The sequence below is a fragment of the Hyla sarda genome, chromosome 2, assembly GCF_029499605.1.
Source record: "Hyla sarda isolate aHylSar1 chromosome 2, aHylSar1.hap1, whole genome shotgun sequence".
NCBI classification, from domain to species: Eukaryota; Metazoa; Chordata; class Amphibia; order Anura; family Hylidae; genus Hyla; species Hyla sarda.
Window position 1 is genome coordinate 370,768,735 of NC_079190.1, and position 15,083 is coordinate 370,783,817.

At 43.2% G+C, this 15,083-nt stretch overlaps 1 pseudogene; it reads right to left on the reverse strand.

Annotated features, from left to right (window-relative positions):
• Positions 1–10,067: 10,067 nt before the first annotated feature.
• LOC130359205 (U2 spliceosomal RNA) lies at positions 10,068–10,158 on the reverse strand (annotated as a pseudogene).
• Positions 10,159–15,083: the final 4,925 nt, after the last annotated feature.

Consider the following 15,083-nt stretch of genomic DNA (forward strand, 5'->3'; position numbering starts at 1 on the left):
ACGTGAAAACTTCAGGTCTTCCCTCAGGCTCCGAAGTCTTCTGCCCAGCTCCTCATATTCTGCTATCTTGGCCTGGATCAGTGGCCCATAAGTTTCCAGGGACTCTCTTGGACCCTGCACCCCCCATTGCTGGGGTTCTGGAGTAGCAGAAGTTCCGCTGCTCTTGCCAATATTCTTGCATCCGGACGGGGGAGTGGGCTCCACATTTCTGCGGGCCCTGCTGGAACGTCTCACCCCAACCTTGGATCCGGCTGTAGACACTGTCTCCCCCCCCCCCCCCCTCGCCAGCCGGGAATGAGAGGTAGAAGGCTGGGGCTCCATGCAGGAAGGCCCTCCCTCGGAGCCTGCCACACTCCTGGGAAGGCTGGTGAAAAAAACTGCCTCTCTGCCTGGAAGTCTGCAGAGCACAAAGGGACACACCCGACAGCTGCACACACCAAACTTCTCTGGACTGCTGTGTTCACAGGAATTGCTCTCTGCTGACACCTCTGTCCATGACAGGAACTGTCCAGGGCAGGAGAGGTTTGCAATGGGGATTTGTTTCTACTTTGGACAGTTCCTGACACTAAAGGAAACTCAAAATATATGTTAGAAAACCCTGAGGTGCCGTAATAAAACTTAACTTTTAATAATAGTTTAAAAATGCCCAAATACAAAAAAAAGTGAATCCTACAAAAGGAATGTAACCAAATAAAGAACCGAATTACCATGGTTATTAAAACATGAAACAGCAGCCTGCCATTTAATTAATAGAAGTGCTATATTATAGATGATAAACATAACAACATTCTCATGTAGAATATGGATGAACTGCACAGAGAAATTCTACTTCCCAACGTGTTTCTGTACACGTGCACTTTAAATCTTGGTCTTGAACAGAGCGCGCCTTCCTGGAGAACTCCCGGAAGATCTGCCACTGCAGGACATACACCTATGTAAAACCACCCTTTATGAGCCTGTGAGTTTTTTTGTCACAATAACTTCTAACAGCTTACATATTTCTTCTTTTCCAGTCTGTAATTTATATGTGTATGCATGTTTACTCTAGGCAGAGTCTTTTCATCCCCTGGTCTCATTGATAGCATGCATGAATACTCTTCAGCTTAGTTGGTAAGTCCTGACTATCGGGCACTATTGTTATCTATTGTAGGTGGCTACCCGCTGGAGTCATATCGGCGCAGGGAAAAAACAGGGTGATGATGATTTGATACCTGCTGGGCATCAATGGTAGCCTGTTTATTTATGTATATATATATATATATATATATATATATATATTTTTTTTTTTTTTTTTATAGTCAACCCTGAGCTATTTTTATATTTTTATCTGGCTGGAGACACTGCATTATAGGCACTGATTTAAGTGTACGGCTTATCTATTGATATGCATCTCATGTAACGTGTATATGCTTTTTGCAGTCCTTATCCCCTATTCTCTTCCCCTGAGGAAGTTCATGTACAAGATTTAAAGTGCATATGCACAGAAACACGTTGTGTGGGGAAATTTCTCTGTACAGTTAATCCATATTCTACATGAGAATATTATTATGTTTATCATCTATAATGTAGCATTTCTATTAATTTAATGGCAGGCTGATATATCATGTTTTAATAACTGTGGTCATTCGGTTCTTTATTTGGTTACATTCCTTTTGAAGGAGTCACTTTTGTGTGTATTTGGGTATAAAAACTATTATTAAAAGTTTCATTTTTATTACGCCACCTAAGGGGTTTCTACCATATATTTTGAGTTTCTTATTGTAAAATAGTGCCATTTTGCTGCAATTTTACCAAAATAATAACAAAATTGCAGGGAAAAAAGCTGAACAGTATGAACATACCCTTGTAGCAAATGAATCCATTTAGACGCCAGGCAGATCCCTAAATTTAGACCAGATGCTCCAGTAAGTATTTTAGACTTCAGACTAGAGGCTGTTAACAGGGAAAACAGTCATCCTGTTCACCCACACTAAACCCAATACACCTGGTTATAGTGCAGGTGAGCAGGAGACCAATGCGGGGTCTCTGACTAAGATACCTACCTTCAGTCCGGCACCCATTCTCTCTGAAGATCAGCTCCTATATTTGCTGAATTGCGCACTGGAGACGGGCCCGCTGGGTGAATTTGAATAGTCATGGACGCTGGTCACGTGATCACTCAGTAGGCACAAGCACTCACATGACCAGCGGCCATGAATATTCAAATTCACCTGGTGGGCCCGCCTCCAGCGCCCAATTCAGCGAAGATAGAAGCTGATCTTCTATATACCTTCCTGCTATAGATAGTAAAAAAGAAAACAAAAATCCAACATTTCTGCTTTTTGATCACATCAGTCACAAAAAAGTGATCAAATAGTCACAGATACAAAAAAGTGGTACTAAAAAACTATAGATCATGTTGCAAAAAATTAGCCCTCACACAGCACCGTATACAGAAAAGTGAAAAAGTTATAGGTGATCCAGATGCACACCCAAAAAAAAAACAATATAATAAGCAATAATATTAATAAACTTTATTGAAATAACGTGAAGTACAAAATCAGCAAAAAGACATCCAAGAATAAAAACACTTAAAAAGTCTCATACTGAGCCACACTACCGCAGAGAGACACTGTATATGTCTCCCAGGAAATGGGTATGAATATGATGGTAGCCCCTGTCCAATTGACTAATATCTGTTTTAGCTCCTTAAAGGGGTATTCCAGGCCAAAACTTTTTTTTTATATATCAACTGGCTCAGGAAATTTAAACAGATTTGTAAATCACTTCGATTAAAAAATCTTAATCCTTCCAATAGTTATTAGCTTCTGAAGTTGAGTTGTTGTTTTCTGTCTAATTGCTCTCTGATGACTCATGTCCTGGGAGCTGTGCAGTTCCTATGGGGATATTTTACCATCATGCACAGCTCCCGGGACGTAACATCATCAATGAGCAGTTAGACAGAAAACTTCAGAAGCTAATAACTATTGGAAGGATTAAGATTTTTTAATAGAAGTAATTTACAAATCTGTTTAACTTTCCGGTGCAAGTTGATATATAAAAAAAAAAAGTTTTTGCCTGGAATACCCCTTTAATACTGCATGGATACTCTCAATTTCTTCAAATAAGATGTGCAAGATAATACAAAATAACAACACACTGAAATAATATGACATGTGGTGATAGAGAGACCTGTAGAGGGAATCAAAAATCGTAGAGACCAGCTAAGCTCAATGATGTACAATTAAAGACAAACATGATGAAGGTATTGGCAATAGCAGATGAGTAACATTAGCTGGCATACAATCATCTCATAAGGGGAGTATAACCAGGCGGCAACGGGACAGTAGGAACAGTGAGGTAAATTAACCCATGTCCAGCAAGGACCCCACGCGTTCCATCACAGAATGTTACTTCCTCGGGTGTAGAGGTGTTACAATAAATCATGCCTTATACAGGGTGGGCCATTTATATGGATACACCTTAAAAAAATGGGAATGGTTGGTGATATTGACTTCCTGTTTGTGGCACATTAGTATATGTGAGGGGGGAAACTTTTCAAGATGGGTGGTGACCGTGGCGGCCATTTGAAGTAATTTTGAAGTCAGCCATTTTGAATCCAACTTTAGTTTTTTCAATGGGAAGAGGGTCATGTGACACATCAAACTTATTGGGAATTTCACAAGAAAAACAATGATGTGCTTGGTTTTAACGTAACTTTATTCTTTCATGAGTTATTTACAAGTTTCTGATCACTTATAAAATGCGTTCAATGTGCTGCCCATTGTGTTGGATTGTCAATGCAACCCTCTTCTCCCACCCTTCACACACTGATAGTAACACCACAGGACAAATGCTAGCACAGGCTTCCAGTATCCGTAGTTTCAGGTGCTGCACATCTCGTATCTTCACAGCATAGACAATTGACTTCAGATGACCCCAAAGATAAAAGTCTAAGGGGGTCAGATCGGGAGACCTTGGGGGCCATTCAACTGGCCCACGACGACCAATCCACTTTCCAGGAAACTGTTCATCTAGGAATGCTCGAACCTGGCACGTTCCCTGAGTTTTTTCAGCAAGATGGTGCACCACCACATTATGGGTGTCAGGTCCGAGAACTCACGTAAGAGAACTACTGGATATATAAATGAAAAACACTAGTTCTGTCTGGCCTTAATGAACTGATAGAATGTTCCCTGTGATCCTCATTAGGCATGAACACCCGACATGTCCGTCTTTTAATTGTTTTAGTAATTTTATCTACCGAATTTATCGGCGTATAACACGCACTTTTTAGGCTACAATTTTTAGCCTAAAGTCTATGTGCAGGGGACGCACGCCGGAGGCCTGAAGCAGCGCGGACCCGACCCCGGCAACAGGTAATTATGCAACCGGGGATGGGGGGAGGCAACGGGGCAGTGGCGCCGGCAATGGGTGCCGCTGCCCCTTCTCTCCCCCTGGCTGTCACCGATAGTCAGGGGGACAGAACGGGCAGCGGCTCAGATAGCCAGGGGGAGAGAAGGGCCGGCAGCAGGGCTCTAGACCCCAGGAAAGGCAGGGGGAGAGAAGCGGGCAGCGACGGCCTCTCTCCCCCTGCCTTTCCTGGGGGTGTATCGGGGTATACACGCGCACACACACGCACCCTCATTTTACCATGGATATTTGGGTAAAAAACTTTTTTTACCCAAATATCCTTGGTAAAATGAGGGTGCGTGTTATAGGCCGGTGCGTGGTATACCCCGATAAATACGGTACATACTATTCTTGTTATATCAGTTTTATAAATGTGTGCATTTTTATCCACCTAATATTTTAGCAGTACCGTACTTTATTTTTTAGCAGTTTTTGGTACTATTTATTATATTGTATTACTTGGAATTCATATATTTTAGATATAATTTTTAACACCCCTTACCGGTTTTAATATTACATATTAGATATACTTTAACACCCTTTACCGGTTTTATGTGAACTTATTTTATTTTATTACCCCCTGTCCCTTTTAAATGTATGAGTTCCAAACATAATATAATATTTATATTCGGTTACATCTGGTTTTACCACTGCTATATTTATTTATGAGTGCACACGTACAATAATAATGTATATTATGTGTATTATGTATCCTCTAGCAGCCTATTCACCTAATATCCATTTATAGTATAACTGTACGGCCCATCCTATTATCTATCATGGTGCCCGCATTGTTTGAATATCATGTGTATTGTGTATACTTTGCATCCTCTAGTCTAAGCAGCCTATAAACCTAATGTCTATTTATGGATAGTATAACAGTAGGGCCCATTTTTCAATACCTATTATGGTGCCCACACTGTCCTAATATCGTAGTCATGGGTCATATGCTCCCCCATATATTTATCCTCCCCGTCTACCACTTTGCTAAGCAACCCGGGCCATCTTCCTAATCATTCATCCACACATCATTTACCAATCTGCATCCACACCAGTGACAACAATGCACCTATTAGGACAGTTGTCACTCGCCATGAACAACCAGTATTATTGATGGCCTGTCCCCTATTCAGCAAGCTCTCAGCCACTGTATGACAGCTATACTGCAGTATACTGCAGTAGCGTGGATCGCCCTGTTTACATCAGCGATCCACGCTGTCATCTATTGGCTATGCGTGGTCACATGACCACCGCGCATAGCAACGCGTCCTTAGTAACTGGCTGCCGGCAAGCTCCCGGAAGCTGCCGCCTGTTCGTTCTCACTGACAGGCGCGCACTTCCGGCCCTGCGCCCGATGCACACACCAATTAAAATATTCCAAATGAATTCTGATATGATATATATGTTTATGTAAGTGTTCCTCCTCATAGTTGTGTATAAAACATATAGAATGAGCATTTTTTATGTGTAAAGCATCTAGTGTACATGTTAACCTGTATGATGTCATCAAGCCACGCCCCTTTTACCACCTGTACTTTGGCGCTTCTTTTTGTGTATGTATAAGCTCACTGATCTGACTGTAAGCATCCTTATCTGAGGAAGGGAGAGCACCTCCCAAAACACGTCATCCCCATTTTTTATTTGATTTAATAAAAGTGGTTCCACTGCGAACCTTTTACAATATATATCCAGTCCATTTCCTTCATTTCCAAGGAAGCCACAGCGCCATCTCCAAAGGTTTTTTTCTCAAAAGCTTCTCTTCTATCGCAACAGGACAGCAGTGCATCTGTTCCCTGCAACCCAGATTTGAGTCCCTAATTATGGCACAGTCCCTGTATTTTAAGTTTGTTTTTTTCTTTCATCGTTATATAGACGACCTTTTTTTGATCTGGGTAGGAACCAAACATGAAGCTGATCCTTTTGTAAATGAGCTTAATACTAATACATGGGGCATAAAATTCACTATGCACTATGCAGAAAGCTCCATTCAATTTTTAGATCTTGATATTCACAAGACAGATAATGGTACCATCTCCACTAGGACTTTCTTTAAATCAGTTGATATTAACAGTTTCTTGCAGTTCGACAGTGCACATTATCCCAGCTGGTTGAGAGGGGTGCCATTCGGTCAGTATCTGCGAATTCTCAGAAACTGTACTTTTGATTCAGATTTTATTTCCCAAGCTGATATTTAAAAGAGCGTTTCATTCAGAAGGGTTATCCTAGATCCCTTCTAACTAAGGCATACACAAAAGTGAAGGACAAAAAACAATCTGATTTAGTTATATCAATCCCCAAAAAATCCAGTCCCAATCAGCCTCATGATCCCTTTAGATATGATTTTGTCACAAATTTCAATATTGAGGCACCTGATATTAGAAAAATATTAATCAAGAATTGGCCCATTATTCAAAATGATAACATTTTAAACCAAATAATTCCCCCAGTCCCTAACGTCACCTATAGACGCTCCAAAAATCTTAGTAATCTGTTAGCCCCTAGTAGATTTTCTGAATATTCGATATCTCAGAATATTCCTACCTCTAAACCCCTTTGTTTTCCCTGCAAAAAAAGCCGCTGCCTCTGTTGCGAGTGGATTATTCAAACTGATACTTTTTCTTCCCATTCCACACAACAAACATTTAAAATAAAAGACTCATTAAATTGTGACACTACATTTGCTAGTTATCTATTAACATGTGGTTGCGGCCGCCAATATGTCGGCCGTACTACACAAACTGTACGCTCCAGGATGAACAAGCACAGATGGAACATAAAACATGGTTTTATGTTACATAGCTTGTCTCGACATTTTACTCTTCATCATCAAAAAAATACTGAAACATTGAAATTAATCATTTTAGAAACTATCCCCATACATTTACCTAACAGAATACAAAGATTAAATAACCGTGAATCATTCTGGATCCATAAACTACACACACTGAACCCTCAAGGTTTCAATGAATGTATCGACGCAGTCAAATAATTTGATGGATTAGTGTTTATAACATCACACTTCTTTAATAATTTGATAGATTAATTTCCATAATATTACATATAACATCAATATCCGCCTTATATCGTTCCCCCTCTGCTGTTCATCTTGGAGCGTCCTAATCAGGGTATTGTTATTCTGTCTCTCACTTTCTCTGTTATATAAATGGGTTTATATGTATGCCTTGTGTCGTGTTATATGCTTATAATTTTCTTTTTTTATAAGTGTTTATTATTTAGGCTTTATTATTTAAGCTTTATTTCTTTTCTGTATGCGGGAACCTCTGTGTGGTCATTTCCCACAGATTTATATAGTCCGCTGTATGCAAAGTCTGATCTTTTCTGATGTTGTTATTATTTTAAGAGTATTCACGAATTGCGGTTTGGCCAGGTGCAGTATTTAACACCGCACTTCTTATTTTATTCTTCCTTTCCTTCCTCCTGTTTTTGTAATATTCTTATGTATTGTTTTCTTTACTGTTCATGCGGATGGTGCAGTTATATATATATTTGTTATACAAATCATCTTATAATATCGTTTTCTGAATTAATTCATACAGCATCCTCAAGGTTCACACGCTTTCCTCTATATTACACACTCTGGAAAAATATCTCTCCAAGGGGTGTGACTTTTTGAGTCATATGCGGCGTGTATTCACACCGCATGCGATATTTATATGTTCATTGCGGTTCAATGTATGTTTGCATTATTGTTTTATTGCTTTATTATTGTGATATTTCTGTTTGTGCATTTATGCCTATTGCTTGTTTTTTGCATATTTTTATATTTATATATGTAATTCTATGTAACAACTTTTTAAAAAGCACTTAAAAGGTTAATTACTGGGGGTATATATACCTGTTACCAGCCTCTTCTTGTTATGCCTGATGAAGCTGCGCATGTGAAACGCGTTGCATCTAATAAATCCATTGATTTTATCTGGCTCCCTGATGGTTCCTCTCTGCACCGGACAAACTCCTGAATTTACGGTCATCCTGTTTTGATTCTACTTCTACCCAGGAGGGCTACAGTGGACCTTTACATATATTCATTCTATGCTTCACCTTGTTGTGTGTGGGCGCACAACCTACTCTGGTAAGCGGCTTGGGAATTACCGTCCCCTTCCCCCACTAACAAGACCTGCTGATCCCGAACATGAGGCGCCCTCCTCCCTCTCTCTAGACTGCAACCCAGAAGGCCAGCAACGACTCCACGCACATTGACTACCCCATTATCACTGGGGTGACAGGCTTTAATTCATCCTACTCAAGGTGAGCCGCCATCTATATGGTCTCCTCTGTCAACCCTTGAATCCCCTACTCTTGCTACCAAGGGTAATGCACTAGGTACCGGTATCGGTCTTCTCTTTTTTCTCCTACAGAATCCTTCCAAAGTCTGCCCAGGCATGCTGGGAGTTGTAGTTTTGCAACAGCTGGAGGCACACTGGTTTGTAAACACTAGCATACACACATAACAGGGGCTACAACTCCCAGCATGTGTCATTCAGGAGTCCCCCCTTCACACATAGAAATCATCCCCAGTCCGAGATTTATGCCCCTGCAGTCTATACATCCCCAGCCTGTGCACTTTGTTATCCTTCCTTTCAAATAATACTCTTATCTTACCAGAAGACAGCGGAGGGGAGATGAGGAGCTGTGTATGCCCTCTCTCTTAACCGCCTCTGGCTTCTTTCTCTCATGCACACCTGCATCCTCCGGGAGGGGGAGATGAGGGGCGTGGCTTCTTTCTCTCATGCAGTTCGAAAGAACAGAGAAAAAAAAGCCATGACATGTTGTCCACAGCCTAATCCTAACAGGGCCGACGTAGTGGACAACAGTAAGAGATCCAACACAGAACTTCAGAACTTCCTGGCCTACAAACAGGTAAGAAAAAATACACATGCTACACAAACATATAATACATTTTTTTTTTTTAAGAGTGCTCTCTATCACCCAAAGTGCAAGAAAAAGTGCAAACGTGTCACACTAAAAAAACGTGCACAAAGGATGCGGTCTATCGCTAAGCCCTTTTCTGACAGAAGAGAGGCCCACCAACAAACCTACCCTTCACCTCCGGGCCAAAAGGCACCTGCAAGGATCCAGGTTCAATGCCCCTTTTCGCCGAAGCTACTAAGCGGACGAAAATGCCAAGGTATCAGCCAAGGAGCCATATACTGGTGGCATCTTGACCAAAGCCAAGATGCCCAGGGGTTGCAGGGAGGTGAGGAACCTAATGGCCACACACACCTCCCTTAGACCGCCAGGAGGGACACCCAGAAGGGCTACCGCATCCTGACAATCCTGTGAACAAATAAAGACACAAACGTGGCACAGTGACAAACAAAAAAATTATAAATAAGTGGACGAGTGCAGATATACTGCCCGGTCATCCGTCCGGATCTAAAAAAATTGCCCTGATCCTAGCCAGAAAGCCGGGATACAAAGGGTGAGTGCCAAAAGTGAAGAGTATGGTGCAGTGCGTTCACTCAGTGAGTTAACACCCAGTGAGTTTCGGCTCACTCCCCGAGGCACAGAAGTACCTCGGCTCTACACCCCTCTACCTCATGGGGAGACCCGGAGGAAGCAGTTCATATCAGGGCAGCCGTCAAGCTGATTCCTCAGAACCAGCCCCAGAATGCCCTGGTACACCTGCTGCCTACCATCCAGCACCCATCCCCACCAGCTTCATACTGGCGTCGCCTGCCACCAGCATTAAACTGATAAGAACAGATACTACACTTGATCTTAGCCAAAAGGCTGAGAAAACACATGCTACACAAACATATAATACATGTCAATTGCGAAAAACATGAACATTAACAGAAGATGCAATGTAGCCAAAAATCGTAACCACCGGAGTACCCCTTTAAGGGGCTTAACACAGGTATTAGTCAATTGGACAGGGGGCTGCTATTAGAGATGAGCGAATCAAAGCTGACGAACCCGAATTCTTTACGAATTTCATAAAATATTCGCTTCGCAACGAATGCGAATTTCGCCACAATTCTATCATGCAAATTCATTAAACTCCATTTCCTGTGGTCCAGGCTCCAGGGCATCTAAAATGGCGGATCCACATGTCAGTACATGGGGCAAGGAACGTTGAGAAGGCGGGAAGGCAAGACAGGAAGGGAAGTAGGCGGGATGACCCTGAATCACATGCACGATGCAGCCTATCAGCAGCCAGTCACAACTGTGATGTCACAGCCCTATATAATCGGCAGCCATTTTGTGGCTCGTCATATAATTCATTACACTGCATATAGATAGGATGGACATCGCTGTGTGTGTGTGTTACACTGAAAAGCTCATTCCAGCATCGTTACAAGTCCTAGTCACATCAGCGTTCTGGTGGACAGAAAGCAGTTTTTTTTTTCGCTGAAAAGGATTTTTTCACAGCCATTAACCTCCCAGTTACTTTCTTTAGCATTGTATTACAGAAAGGGGGCAGATAGCTGTGTGTTGCCTCATACATTTCAACAAGCTGCCTCAGCTTCATAAACCTTAGCAGAGGCAGGAAGAATTTTTCAGTGCAATTCTGTGTCTTTATTCCACTACAACTCATCTGCTGGTTATACTAGTCTGTAGACGGTATAATACACAGCAGTCCATTCCTAATAGTCTTTGATAGAGTGAAATGTTCTGCTTAGTACACAGCTTGTTTTGTGCTGCATCACTGTTGTGTTCTGCTGGTGGTGTGAAAAAATATTTTTTTTTTTTAAGCGTACTGTACCACATTTTTCTGCCCTCATAAGTGCATACCACATAAGTACATCTAAGTAGTGTACTATTTTGAACCTGTTAATCTGTCAAGGGCCTACATACTGTGAAAGGACAGCCAAAAGTAATCACCGGCTGGTGTTTTAGTAAAATGCATTCTTTTAAGCATACTGTACTGCATTTTTCTGCCCTCATAAGTGCATACCACATACCTACATCTAAGTGGTGTACTATTTTGAGCCTGTTAATCTGTCAAGGGCCTACATACTGTGAAAGGACAGCCAAAAGTAATCACCGGCTGGTGTTTTACTCCAATATGTTTATTAAGCATACAGTAGCGCATTTTTCTGCCCTCATAAGTGCATACCACATACGTACATCTAAGTAGTGTACTATTTTGAACTTGTTAATCTGTCAAGGGCCTACATACTGTGAAAGGACAGCCAAAAGTAATCACCGGCTGGTGTTTTAGTAAAATGCGTTCTTTTAAGCATACTGTACTGCATTTTTCTGCCCTCATAAGTGCATACCACATACCTACATCTAAGCAGTGAACTATTTTAAACCTGTTAATCTGTCAAGGGCCTAGATACTGTGAAATTCCAGGAAAAAGTAAACACCTGCTGCTGTTCTGGACAAATACTGTTTTAAGCATAGTGAATCATATTGTACTCCCCTCATATACGCACTAAGTATGTAAGGCAGAGTAGTGCCAGGACATGCACAGAGGAGTGGCAGAGGCCAAAATTCTTCAGGCAGAGGTCGCAGCAGACTAGGGGCGAGTGGCAGCAGGAATTGCAGCGAGAGGCATAAGCTCCCAGTACCATGGTGACTGACAACGGGAAAAACATCTTGCATGCATGCGCTGTGACTGGGAAGGCTGAGCCATGCGCCATGCGTGGCACACGTGTTCAATCTGGTTGTGAAGCAGTTCCTGAATTTTTCCCCCATGTGCAAGACATCCTAACAATTGGAGGGAAACTTTGCATGCACTTCAGCCACTCGTACACCGCAAAGCACACCCTCCTTGAGCTGCAGCATCAGAACGATATCCCCCAACATAGTCTGATTTGTGACGTTGCCACGTGTTTCAATTCCATCCTCCATATGTTGGACCAACTGTATGAACAGAGAAAAACCATCACCGATTTCTTGATGATCAAAGCGGATAGGGGTACCCTATGTAACTTCAATTTGAACCAGTGGCAGCTCATACGTTACACCTGCCGTTTGCTCAGGCCCTTTGAGGAATCCACATTATTAGTAAGTCGCCAGGATTACGGGATGAACAACGTAATTCCACTGTTTCATTTCTTACAACACGTTTTGGAAGCGATGTCTGGTCAGGACACTGGCGATGAGGCGCCTACATCTCACGGCCACATGAGCCCTGTGGGGGCTGAACTGGAGGAGGAGGAGGGGGAGGAGCACAGTGGAGCACAGTTTAGGTTTTGACAAATGGGTGGTTTTTCTAGTAATCTGACAGGAGAGGAGGAGCAGGAGCAGCCAGAGGAGTTAGGGGGTGATGAGGAAGGCGAGATAGAGGACCCAGACACACCATGGCAGTATGCAGTGGAGATGGAGGCAGGGAGTCCCTCTGAGTAAATTGCACAAATGGCAGGATGCACGCAAACTTGCTTGCGCGGTGAGAGCCGAATTGTCACCATTCGGTAGCAGGATGACTTCTGGATCTCCACCTTATTGGACCCTCGCTACCGCCACAAAAGAGGGGCCTTTTTTACACCCACTGAGAGGGAGGACAAACTGACCTACTACAGAGGCATCCTATGTAGTCAGTTGGCCAATGCCTATTGGAGCCATCGTCCATCCTCTCACAGGTCTGAATAGCGCAGGGCTCACCTTCCACTGCCATGGCTGCTGGGGAGGGGTGGGGTGGCAGGAACAGTACCAGCTCCATCAGCAACAGCCTGAGTCTACAGTCGCTGATGAGTAGCTTTCTACCCCCGCATAGTGAAGCAACTCATCAGCAGCAGGTACACCTGGAGCAGGACCTGAACCAGCAGGTGGTGGCATAGCTTGACATGCCCATGCCAACACATCTTGAAGATCCAGTAGACTTCTGGGCAACCAAACTTGATTTGTCGCCACAACTAGCAGAGTTTGCCCTGGAAAAGCTGTCCTGCCCGGCCAGTAGTGTGCCATCAGAACGGGTGTTTAGTGCAGTAGGGGCCATAGTCACCCCAAGGAGAACTCGTCTGTCCGAAAAATGTGGAGAGACTGACCTTTGTGAAGATGAATCAGGCATGGATCAGCCATGATTTCCATCCACCAATGCCTGATAGGAAGAATGTCCAGCGCACAGACACGTGTAAAACCGAGCTGCTTTATTGTATGGTTGCCATAGGATACATCGGACACTCAGGTAACGTTACGCGTTTCGGCCCGCAGTGTATGACAAAGGCCCTGCGGGCCGAAACGCGTCACGTTACCTGAGTGTCTGATGTATCCTATGGCAACCATGCAATAAAGCAGCTCGGTTTTACACGTGTGTGCGCTGGACATTCTTCCTTTCTTGCATATGTTTGGACCTGTCCGCGTGCAGAAGCCTGGGGTGGAGCTGGTTCTACTTGCTTGTACCTTCTATACCAATGCCTGATGCATGAGTAGATAGACCATGGTGCCACACCAACACTTCTCAAATATGGATAGTGCCAAACAGGCACTGCAAACATTCCTCTGCATCAGACGTTTTTTCACCCACCTTTGTCACCGGGTACTGGTATTGCCACCGACCACACCACTCTGTCACCGGGTCACTTTCAAGAGTCCTGATGCTGCTGCTGTCACCTCCAGGCTGTCTCATTCAGCCACTATATGGTCTCTTCTCATGGTTCAGCCAACTCCAGGCTGTGCCATTCAGACACTATATAGTCTCCTCATGCTTCAGCCACCTCCAGGCTGTGTCATTCAGCCTCTATATGGTCTCATCATGCTTCAGCCAACTCCAGGGTGTGTCATTCAGCCACTATATGGTCTCCTCATGCTTCAGCAAAATCCAAGCTGTGCCATTCAGCCACTATATGGTCTCTTTATGCTGCCACTAACTTCAGGCTATGCCATTCAGCCACTATATCATGTCCTCATGCTTCAGCCACCTCCAGGGTCTTCCATTCAGCCACTATATGGTCTCCTCATGCTTCAGCCAAATCCAGGTCATGTCATTCAGACACTTTATGGTCTCCCCATGCTCCCACAAACTCCAGGCAGTCATTCAGCCACTATATGGTCTCCTCATACTGATGCCACCTCTAGGCTGTCTCATTCAGCCACTATATGGTCTCCTCATGCGTCAGCCACCTCCAGGCTGTGCCATTCACCCACTATATGGTCTCCTCATGCTTCAGCCACATCCAGGCTTTGCCATTCAGCCACTATATGGTGTCTTCATGCTGCCACAAACTCCAGGCTGTGCCATTCATCCACTATATGGTCTCCTCATGCTTCAGCCACCTCCAGGCTGTGCCATTTAGTCACTATATGGTCTCCTCATGTTTTAGCGAAATCCAGGCTGTGCCATTCAGACACTATATGTTCTCCCCATGCTGCCACAAACTCTAGGTAGTCATTTAGCCACTGTATGGTCTCCTCATACTGATGCCACCTCCAGGCTGTCTCATTCAGCCACGATATTGTTTCTTCTCTTGCTTCACCCCAACTCCAGGCTGTGCCATTCAGCCACTATTTGGTCTTCTCCTACTGTTGCCACCTCCAGGCTCTGTCATTGTGCTGCCATGTGACACGTGACTCCTTGTTAGATTTGGTACTTTGTACCCACTAAACTTTGTACCCACAGGGCACTAAAACTTGGGAGTTAAAACTTCAATTTCAAAATCTTAAATTTCTATCTAAAATTCTTACTACCCATTTAAAATTCTAGCTACCCCAAATCTTCAATTTATATTTCAGAATTCATATTTTAATCTTAGTAATTGTGAAGTCCTAGTGTCTACTCA